The sequence below is a fragment of the Lactuca saligna genome, chromosome 3, assembly GCF_052625555.1.
Source record: "Lactuca saligna cultivar CGN05327 chromosome 3, ASM5262555v1, whole genome shotgun sequence".
NCBI classification, from domain to species: Eukaryota; Viridiplantae; Streptophyta; class Magnoliopsida; order Asterales; family Asteraceae; genus Lactuca; species Lactuca saligna.
In genome coordinates, this window is record NC_136419.1 from 89,368,324 (window position 1) to 89,378,587 (window position 10,264).

The following is a 10,264-nucleotide window of genomic DNA, read 5'->3' on the forward strand; positions in this document are numbered from 1 at the left end:
ATAATTGTCGGCCTCTACTTCATCGATGGTTGTTGAGTAAGAACGGAGAACGACACATACAAACATACGATTGAAGTTATACTTGTACGTCCATATTTCTTTCTTTTCTTACGATAATAGTCGATTTCGTATTGTGTCTTGGTGTATCTATGTGACAGTCAATTTCCAGCTTTCAGTTCTTTAAATGTCTTACAGTAATAGTCGATGTGTATGTAAGTGATAGTCTCTTGCAGTAATCGTTTCGTTTTTTAATCTCTAATTTATAAAACGTGATAATTGGTTGATCTTACTATGTGATTTAAGAATTCGAAAGGGAAAAATTAAGTATGAGAATTCAAATTACATACATGAATAAGAAAAACATGTCACTCCCATCCTTACTGATGGAAAGTTTGATATGATGAAAATAAGAGAGTCTGTTGCACATTGGATACTTATGCGTGATCATCCTTTCACAATTGGTGAGGAAGAAGGATTTAACATGATGCAAAAGTGTGGAATGCATGAATGGGAAAATGTCTCACGTGTTTCCATTAAAAAAAACTGCGAAAAAGTTTTTGAGATAGAAAAGAACAAGCTGAAGAATTTATTAAAGTCTATTTCAACGATTGGCGTGACCACAGATATGTGGAAATCTACCAATCAGAAAATCGAGTATATGGTTCTTACAGGCCATTTTGTTGATTCTAATTGGCAATTACAAAAACATGTTCTTAGCTTTATTCACTTACCTCCTCCTCATTGTGGGCTTGCGATTGCTGACAATCTTTACAAGTGTTTTAAGGATTGTGGTGTCGAGAATAAGGTGTTCACTATTTCCGTTGACAATGCCTCAAATAAAGATTCGGCTATTAGGATCCTAAGTGAAACTTTTTCAAGGGTTAAAATCTTGCCTTGTGGAGGAAAGTTGTTTGATGTGTGAAAACTCACTTAGTTTTAAACCCACTTTTAGTTGTAAAATAAACACACAAAGGCAGTGGACCTATCAATTGTGGTATAGTCAAATAAGTAGGGTATCGAACATAGGAAACGGCAAATTAAAACTAAAAACTAATTCTATCTAAATTAATTAATAAGTATAGGGTTTTCTCTAGTTTTACAAGACTAGAAACTTACTAACTATTACTCAATCTAAAAACTAGAAAAACAAAGAATTAACTAGATTCAATAACACGAAGGAACTTCTGTTTAGTTCAACTCAATTGATCCTATGGTTGATTTCAAGGTAATAGTGCAATGGATTAACTCTTTTGTTGGTTACCGGTTCAAGTGACTAGGTTCGCATTCACTACACTAATCCTTAGTAAATAAACTAACTTAAACAATGATCAGTTGTCTAATTCAATTTAATTCACTAGATTAATTATTCGGATTACTTTAGACTTACAATAGTTAACCAATTTGGCTTTTAGTTAACTTCTTGTTGATGGTCATCACACAAGCTTGCACATGGATTTACTTAATTTTCTTATTAATTCTAGTTTCATGTTCATTAATCCTAGACATATAACAAAGTAGTCACATGGCATGTGAGGTTGATAATCAAACGATTTTCATGCTATTTAATTACCTTCCTATTAACAAAAAATTAATTATCATTCACACACAAGGTTCTTTAGCAAGCTAAAATAACAAAAATCACCAACATTGAATTAATCCTACCAGTAATCAAACCATAGTCTCAATTTTGTATCCCCAAACAGAAGTTAAAAGTTTTAGCTCATGATTGAAGTAAATAACAGCATAAAAACGAATTCTAATTATCTAACCATAATGGAAAACAAAAGATTAAGTAGAATGATGAAATTTGCTTCAAATCTCCTTCGGGATTGAATTGTAGCTTCTATCTTTGTCTTCTAGGGTTTCTCTGGCCTCTGAATTGCAGCTAAATGTTCCAGAATCGTCCCAGAAGTTTTTTTCATCGATCTGAGAAGTTATCTTTATATTCACGCATCGACTTGTTGCTAATGCAGAGAATTAGCAACAAGCAGATCTAAATCGTCCAAGCTGTTGGTAATTTCAACTAGACTCGTCGAGTCCAGTAACGTGACTCGGCGAGTCGGATCGTATTTCACCATGTCTTCTGTGTTTTCCAAGTCGGCTCCTTCCAGTAGCTTTTCTATCTCTTCCAAGTCCTTGTTAACATCTCCATCCTCTCTAGAAGGTAGCAAAAACTTGTTTGGATCTCTTTCTTGCAAAAGTTCAAGTTCTTTTTGTAGTATCTCATCATCTAAACTGATAAATGAGATCTCTTCTTTCCCTTTCTCTTCTTGCTTGGCTTCTGGTATAGCTCTAAATACCGCTGACTCGTCTCCTACCCTTAATGTTAGTGTAGACTCACATACATCAATTAAAGCACATGCGGTTTTTAAAAATGGCCTCCCCAAAATAATTGGAACTTCGGGGTCTTCTTCCATATCTAGCACCACAAAGTCTACTGGAAAGATGAACTAGTCAATTTTAATGAGAAGATCCTCGCAAACTCCTCTTGGATGAATTGTCGTCTTGTCAGCCAAATTGGAACTTCGGGGTCTTCTATGTCTTGCTATTGGAGACCCTCTGTGCTTCTGTGAAAATTTTTTCACAGCTGGAAGTCACCATACTCACATTTTCCATTCTTGGATTATTCTCGGTGTTACTTGGAAGTTGACCCGGTCTTCTTTCATTCACTTGATGTGCAAGCTGTCCTAGCTGTTTCTCAATGTTGAGAATGGATGCATGTTGATTCCTTAACATATTTCTGATCTCATGCATTGCTACATCGTGATCATTGTGTCTCTTTTCGGATGCGACTATGAATCTAGAGAGCATTTCTTCTAAATTGGCTTCCTTTTCCATTACCGGTTCTTTCTTTTGATAGAATCCCCTCTCCTTCTACTTGTATTTCTCCTCCTTATCCTTTTTATATTCTTCGTATGGGAGCCATTCCTTATTCGGTTTCCGCTAATTCTCGTCGTATCTATCGCCACTTGAGTAAAACACTTGAGCCTTCTTATTTCCATTTTCGTCCAAATCACAATCCTTGATGAGGTGGGGCCCTCTACAATTCTCGCATCCAACTTGAATAGCATGGATTGTTTGATCCATTTTTGTCATCCTTCTATCTAGACTATCGAGCTTAGCTATTACCGCCGCCATGCTATCATTCACCGAGTTCACTACTCCCCGACTTACTTCATTTCTCGGATTGTGGTATTCTCTAGAATGCTTAGAGAATTCCTCAATTAACTCCTTTATTACCAGAGGTGGCTTTCTGGTGAGCGGGCCTTGTGAATCGAGCAATTGCCTTGTGGTGACATTGACACCATCATAGAAAATGGAGACCTCTTGTTGGCTATTAAGGTCATGGTGTGGGCAATTTCTAAGCAAACCTTTGTACCTTTCCCAAGCTTCATAAAGAGATTCACCGGGTTGTTACTCGAAGTTGGCGATGGATTTCTTCAACTTAGCTATCTTGGAAGGCGGCCAAAAGTGATCTATGAATTCCTCTTTCATCTTGGCCCATGTGGTGACTGATCCGGGAGGAAGTGACTTGAGCCAATCCTTCGCAGCACCTTTGCACGTGACTGGGAGCATGCGAAGTAGTTGGGTCTCGCGAGGCACATTTGGTACATTGAAGTAGTCAGCCACATCATTTACTTCATCCAAGTGCTTGTAGGCGTCTTCGTGGTCTTTCCCATAAAAAGGAATCTCCTTGAGTTGAGCGAGAATATGGCCCTTTAGCTCGAAAGTAGCGGTTGCGGGAATTGCAGGCTACACAAGTCCCGGGCCGGTGTCATCACGCATCCTCTTCTTCCATTCCCCCATGGGGACTTCATCGACATTAGCCATAGCGGTAGCTAAATCATCTTCAAACTCGGATTCGTGCTCGTATGTGGGTTCTTCCTCTTCCTCGGTCTCGTACTCAGTGTCTTTTTGAATTGGATCTTCGATTGTCAAAGAGGCACTGGATGCTCCTGATTTGTTGCTCCTCTTCTTGCTGAAAACAGACTTAAGGTTTTTGAGTGGTGAGTTCTTTGAAGAAGCGGATTCTCCAACGGTTTTGCCTTTGCTCCTTCTTAGTGCGGATTTCGGATCTTCAAGAGGAGGGACTAGAGGTGTATCAGATCCTCGGGTCATGAAACAACTGTAACGAAAACAAAAAAAACGCGTAAAAAGAACAAAAAAATTAAAACTGCAAACAGCGACGTACTCGCCGAGTCTGCGCGAGTGCACTCGCCAAGTCCAAGGTAAAAGCAGAAAAAAATTAGTTATTAAAAAAAATTATACTACCTACTAAATTACTGTGTAATTAACTTTGTGTAAGATAAATCTCACACAAAGGATCGATTGAATTAGAATTTAGATTAATTATTTAGAACCGTTCCCCAGCAACGGCGCCAAAAACTTGATGTGTGAAAACTCACTTAGTTTTAAACCTACTTTTAGTTGTAAAATAAACACACAAAGGCAGTAGACCTATCAATTGTGGTATAGTCAAATAAGTAGGGTATCGAACACAGGAAACGGCAAATTAAAACTAAAAACTAATTCTATCTAAATTAATTAATAAGTATAGGGTTTTCTCTAGTTTTACAAGACTAGAAACTTACTAACTATTACTCAATCTAAAAACTAGAAAAACAAAGAATTAACTAGATTCAATAACACGAAGGAACTTCTGTTTAGTTCAACTCAATTGATCCTATGGTTGATTTCAAGGTAATAGTGCAATGGATTAACTCTTTTGTTGGTTACCGATTCAAGTGACTAGGTTCGCATTCACTACACTAATCCTTAGTAAATAAACTAACTTAAACAGTGATCAGTTGTCTAATTCAATTTAATTCACTAGATTAATTATTCGGATTACTTTAGACTTACAATAGTTAACCAATTTGGCTTTTAGTTAACTTCTTGTTGATGGTCATCACACAAGCTTGCACATGGATTTACTTAATTTTCTTATTAATTCTAGTTTCATGTTCATTAATCCTAGACATATAACAAAGTGGTCACATGGTATATGAGGTTGATAATCAAATGATGTTCATACTATTTAATTACCTTCCTATTAACAGAAAATTAATTATCATTCACACGCAAAGTTCTTTAGCAAGCTAAAATAACAAAAATCACCAACATTGAATTAATCCTACCAATAATCAAACCATAGTCTCAATTTTGTATCCCCAAACAAAAGTTTAATAGTTTTAGCTCATGATTGAAGTAAATAACAGCATAAAAACGAATTCTAATTGTCTAGCCATAATCGAAAACAAAAGATTAAGTAGAATGATGAAATTTGCCTCAAATCTCCTGCGGGATTGAATTGTAGCTTCTATCTTCGTCTTCTAGGGTTTCTCTAGCCTATGAATCGTAGCTAAACTCTCCAGAATCATCCCATAAGTTTTTTTTCATCGATCTGAGAAGTTATCTTTATATTCACGCATCGACTCGTCGAGTCAGGTGCCGACTCGTCGAGTCCATCTCACAATCTTCGTATGCGATAAGTATATGGGTTCTCGAGTCGTTATCTTCTCGAATCTTCACTTGGACTCGCCGAGTAGGTGTTATTTTTAGTGTTTTTCTTCTTTATTCAAGTACCTTTTGTCCATGAAATGCAATAATTTAGCTAATAAATGAATAAAAATCTATACTTCATACAAACTAAATATGCACATATCATTGTTTCATGTACGTTGTTGTGCACACATCTTGAATCTTATGGTTCAAGATGGACTTTCTGGAATTAGCTATATTATTGAGGATATTCACGAAACTGTCACGTTTATCAATCAAAATGAAGGGAGACTTCATTTGTTTTCTGAGATTGTGCAAGAGTTGCAATTGCCACATAGAAAACTTATTCTTGAATGCAAGACAAGATGGAATTCAACATATCAGATGTTGTCGGCTGCAATCAAATTTAAAGAGGTGTTTCCAGTGTACAAAGAAAGAGAGCAACACTATCTTTGTTGTCCCAGCAATGATGATTGGTTGAATGTGGAAAAGGTATGTGAAATCTTAAAAGTTTTTGACTCTACGACTAATATCATCTCTGGGAGTGATTATCCGACTTCAAACTTATTTCTTAATGAAATTTTTAGAGTGAAAGTTTTGTTGGATAAGAAGTTTGAAGATTCTAACGAAGATGAGTTTGTTCATGACATGGTTAAGTGCATGAAACTAAAATTTGATAAATATTGGTGATATTGCAACATAATGATGTCTATTGGTGCTATTTTAGATCCTAGGTGCAAAATGAGGGTTATTGAGTTTTGCTTTCCTAGGATGTATCCTGAAAATGAAGCTTGTGAAAATATAGACAAAGTGAAAAAAGCTTCATATGAATTGTATAAAGAATATGATGAGTATTACTCTAGTAGTAGTGAAGGAAATGGCGAAAGTGTAGGTTTAAGAGGAAACAATGTGACTATTCAAGCTTCATATTCCGGTTGGTCTGAGTTCGCTCAATTTGTAAGAACAGTTGAAAATATACAACCACAAAAATCCAATTTAGATAATTATCTTGAAGAGCGTTGTTACATTTGTGAAGAGGATCCAATACCATTTGGTGTTTTACAATGGTGGCGGTCAAATTCGTTAAAGTATCGTATATTGTCACTCATGGCTCGAGATAGATATACTTGCAATTCCTATCACCATTGTTGCATCAGAAGCTACTTTTAGTGCGGGTAGTAGAGTTATTGACACATATAGAGCCTCCTTGGCTACTGAAACGGTAGAAGTCTTACTTTGTGGTGGAGATTAGTGTCTAAGCCTCTATGGTTTGAAAAGAAAGAAAAAGACATGATTATTTGTTTTTCATCACCTTTAATATGTTTTTATAATTTCAATTATATTTATTATTCTTGTGTTTATACATTTTAGAAAGAGAAGCAACAACTGGAGACTAATCTTCCCATTCCATGATAAGTAAGTTTATTTAAAATGTTGAAAACAGAATTTTTTTTGCTGTTTTTTTTTCCTTTTTTTCCAGCTTTTGCAGTTTTTTTTCTAGTTTTTATGGTTTTTGGCAGTTTTTATTGTTTATTTTTACAGTTTTTGTTGTTTTTACTGATTTTTGTGTTGTTTTTAGGTTAAATAGTTGTTAAATAATTGTTTTTTGTTGTTAAATACTTTTTTTGCTGTTTTTTTTTGCAGCTTTTTGCAATTTCTTTTTCTTTCTTTTTTTTTTTCGGTTTTTGGCAGTTTTTTTTTGTTGTTTATTTTGCATTTATTTTGTTGTTTTTTACTGTTTTTTTTGTTGTTTTAGTTCACATTGTTTGTTGTTATTTCAACAGGTAGAATGTAACGTCCCAAAATTCGAGTCCGAAAATTTCATTTTTGAATTAATAATTTTTAAACATTTTACCATAACATTGTCAATAAAACAACAAATTACAAAATCATAATGTTGTCTCCCAAACCATGACATCAAAATAATGAAAATCAAAGTGCAATCCCAGAAAATCTGATGCCGAATCATGTGTGTGTGTGTGTGATGCGATGCTACACCGCCGGCTCTTTCCCCTTAGACGAAGAGGTACCTGAAACCAAAACAGAAACCGCAAGCACAAACCTTAGTGAGTTCCCCCATCATACCACATACCATACAATATCATCGTTATCTTTCAACCGGTAATCATCATCGATATCTTTCAACGGGTAATCATCTTCGGTATCTTTCAACCGGTAACTTCCATCGATATCTTTCAACCGGTAACCATCATCGGTATCTTTCAACCGGTAACCATCATCGGTATCCTTCAACTGGTAACTGGGGACTATTCCACCCCCTACCACTAGCATACAACATCAATATATAAACATACAATCAAGCATATCCGGGTACTGACCTACCCTTCGGTCCAAAGGACCACTATCAGGGAAACTGATCCCTACTATACACATAACATATCATACAGATAAATCTCATAACCAAGGAACATAACCAGACCAAGATAATTATCACAAAGACAATCATCTCCTAAAGATTCCTCTTTGGTGGGCCGGCATTGTGGCCTTAGACCCACCCCTACTGGAAGGTAACTCACCTCGTACGAGTAGTTGCTGATAATATGTGTGGGAAACCTCTATCTGTTGTTGCTCTGGAAATCCTCCGGCTATAATCCCTACAAAACACTCAGTCAGAATATGATATCTACTCTTAGGGTAAAATGACTATTTTACCCCCAACCAAGTCAAAGTCAAAGTCAACTTCCAGTTGACCCGACTCACCGAGTTGGGTCGTCAACTCGTCGAGTCCCTACCCTTTACTTGTCCTTATCCATGACTAGACTCATCTGATGAACAAGTCCTGAACTTGACTCGCTGAGTTGTATGAACAACTCGTCGAGTTCATCTTCAAACATAAGAAGATTGTATTGGACTCGCTGAGTCTATTCTAGCACTCGTCGAGTCCCATGAACTCCAAGTCTAAAACTAAGTCAAATGCATTGGGTCACTCCTTCTATCCTACTACAACCCTTCTAACACCCAACTGAGTTCATTTGACCCTCAACAGATATGGGACTCAAAGCCATGGACTCGTCGCGTCCCATGAACAGACTCGCTGAGTTGATAACTTCCACACCCTAAATCCTCGATTTCTGATGTACATCACTTGTCCAAATGATAGATCCAATCCCCTAAGCTCGATCTAGCACGTAAAGTTACAAACTTTACGTGCGTACATGGGACTTTTGAGCTAAAAAGGCTCTAAAATGGCTCTTTTGTTGCATGGAGCCTTCCTTGGGTGCAAAAGCAACCCAAATCTGCCTTGTGACTCTTCCCAAGTGCTAGATCCAAAGTCTTGACCCCCAACCATGTTTGCAAATCATGGTTGGTCACCTCATATGGCTTAAAAGCCCTAAATCTTCCCCAAAAAGGGATCTAACAAACAAGCAAGCAAGGTACAAACTTTATACTTTTCAAAGACTGCAAATGATGAACCAAACTCGAATCCTTCAGTCTCCTCTTGATTCTTCTATGCTTTTTCTTCTTCCTTGAGGTCAAAAATCACTCAAAAGCCTTAGTTCTTGCACCAAAACACTTAGGGTTTGCTATGGAGAGTCTTTGGGAGCAATAGGGACGAGTAGTGGCTGAAAGAGATGATTAAATAGGGTGCAAACCCTCATATTAGGGTTTTGTCCAGTCAGAGCCTACTTGTCGAGTCTGGCCGCCGACTCGACGAGTCCATCACTTAAGTCTCGTGTCCAATCCCGCTCCTACTCGAAGAGTTGGGCCTTCAACTCCTCGAGTCCCATGCCAAAAATGCAAAATACAACAAAATAAATTACATACCAGGAACCGAGTGCTACATAGAAGCTGTAGAAGCTGTTTTAGTGCTGAGTTGGTATATTTTTTAAGTCTTAAAAGCTGTTTTGCATTGAAAAATGTTTCTTTTTTGTATTTTGAAAGTATGCAAAAACGACATAGATGCTTGAATGGTTGATGCTATTTTGCATTACAGATTGTTTATTTTTGGTATTCTTAAAATATGTAAAACTTATGATATATATGGACTATGGGTGATGCTATATTGATATTAGACGTTTAATTGTGATTTTTTGGTAGTTTGGACATTAGAATATGGAATGTTTTAATAGTTATTACTTAATTTAGTGATTTTAGTATATATATATATATATATATATATATATATATATATATATATATATATATATATATATATATATATATATATATATATATTAGTCGAGCCGAGCTCGATACTGTCGAGTATTTCACAAGCCCGAGCTCGAGTTTAAAATCAAGGCTCGAGTCGAGTTCGAGCCGAGCTTCAAGCTTGAGTATTTTAGTCGAGTCGAGCTTTATAGTTTTCGCTTCAAGCTTTAGTCGAGTCGAGCTTCGTTTACACCCCTACCTGCGTGGTTTGCACTATGGCCTTTGTTGTCTAGTTTGAGCTGAGATCGCCACCTCCAGGCATTCAAGACTACGGTTTTTTTTATTAAGGTAAAGGTTATGAACATTTAAATCCTTTGTTCATGTCATAAGTAAGGGCAATGGTCCTTAGAATTATATTGACGTGTTTAGGGAAAGGTAATGAGCCTTTAAAGCCTATGACTGCATCCTTGCATAGATTTCTCACAAGTGACATGGATGATCAATTCTTGTTGTTACTTGGTAAATGTGCACAACCTCTTATTGTACCAAGTTTGGATATTAATCAACATCTTAATTGTTTTTTTTAATAGTCAATTTTCTTCATCTATTGAGAATACTTTTGAGACATCAAATTTATCAAATAAGAATAACA

At 36.4% G+C, this 10,264-nt stretch overlaps 1 non-coding gene and 1 pseudogene across 1 annotated transcript; both read left to right on the forward strand.

Annotated features, from left to right (window-relative positions):
* Nucleotides 1–625: 625 nt before the first annotated feature.
* LOC145035762 (zinc finger BED domain-containing protein RICESLEEPER 2-like) lies at nucleotides 626–6,796 on the forward strand (annotated as a pseudogene).
* Nucleotides 3,341–3,447, forward strand: LOC145037963 (small nucleolar RNA R71). Its single transcript, XR_013679071.1, has one exon. It is a non-coding gene; the product is annotated as a small nucleolar RNA R71 (small nucleolar RNA).
* Nucleotides 6,797–10,264: the final 3,468 nt, after the last annotated feature.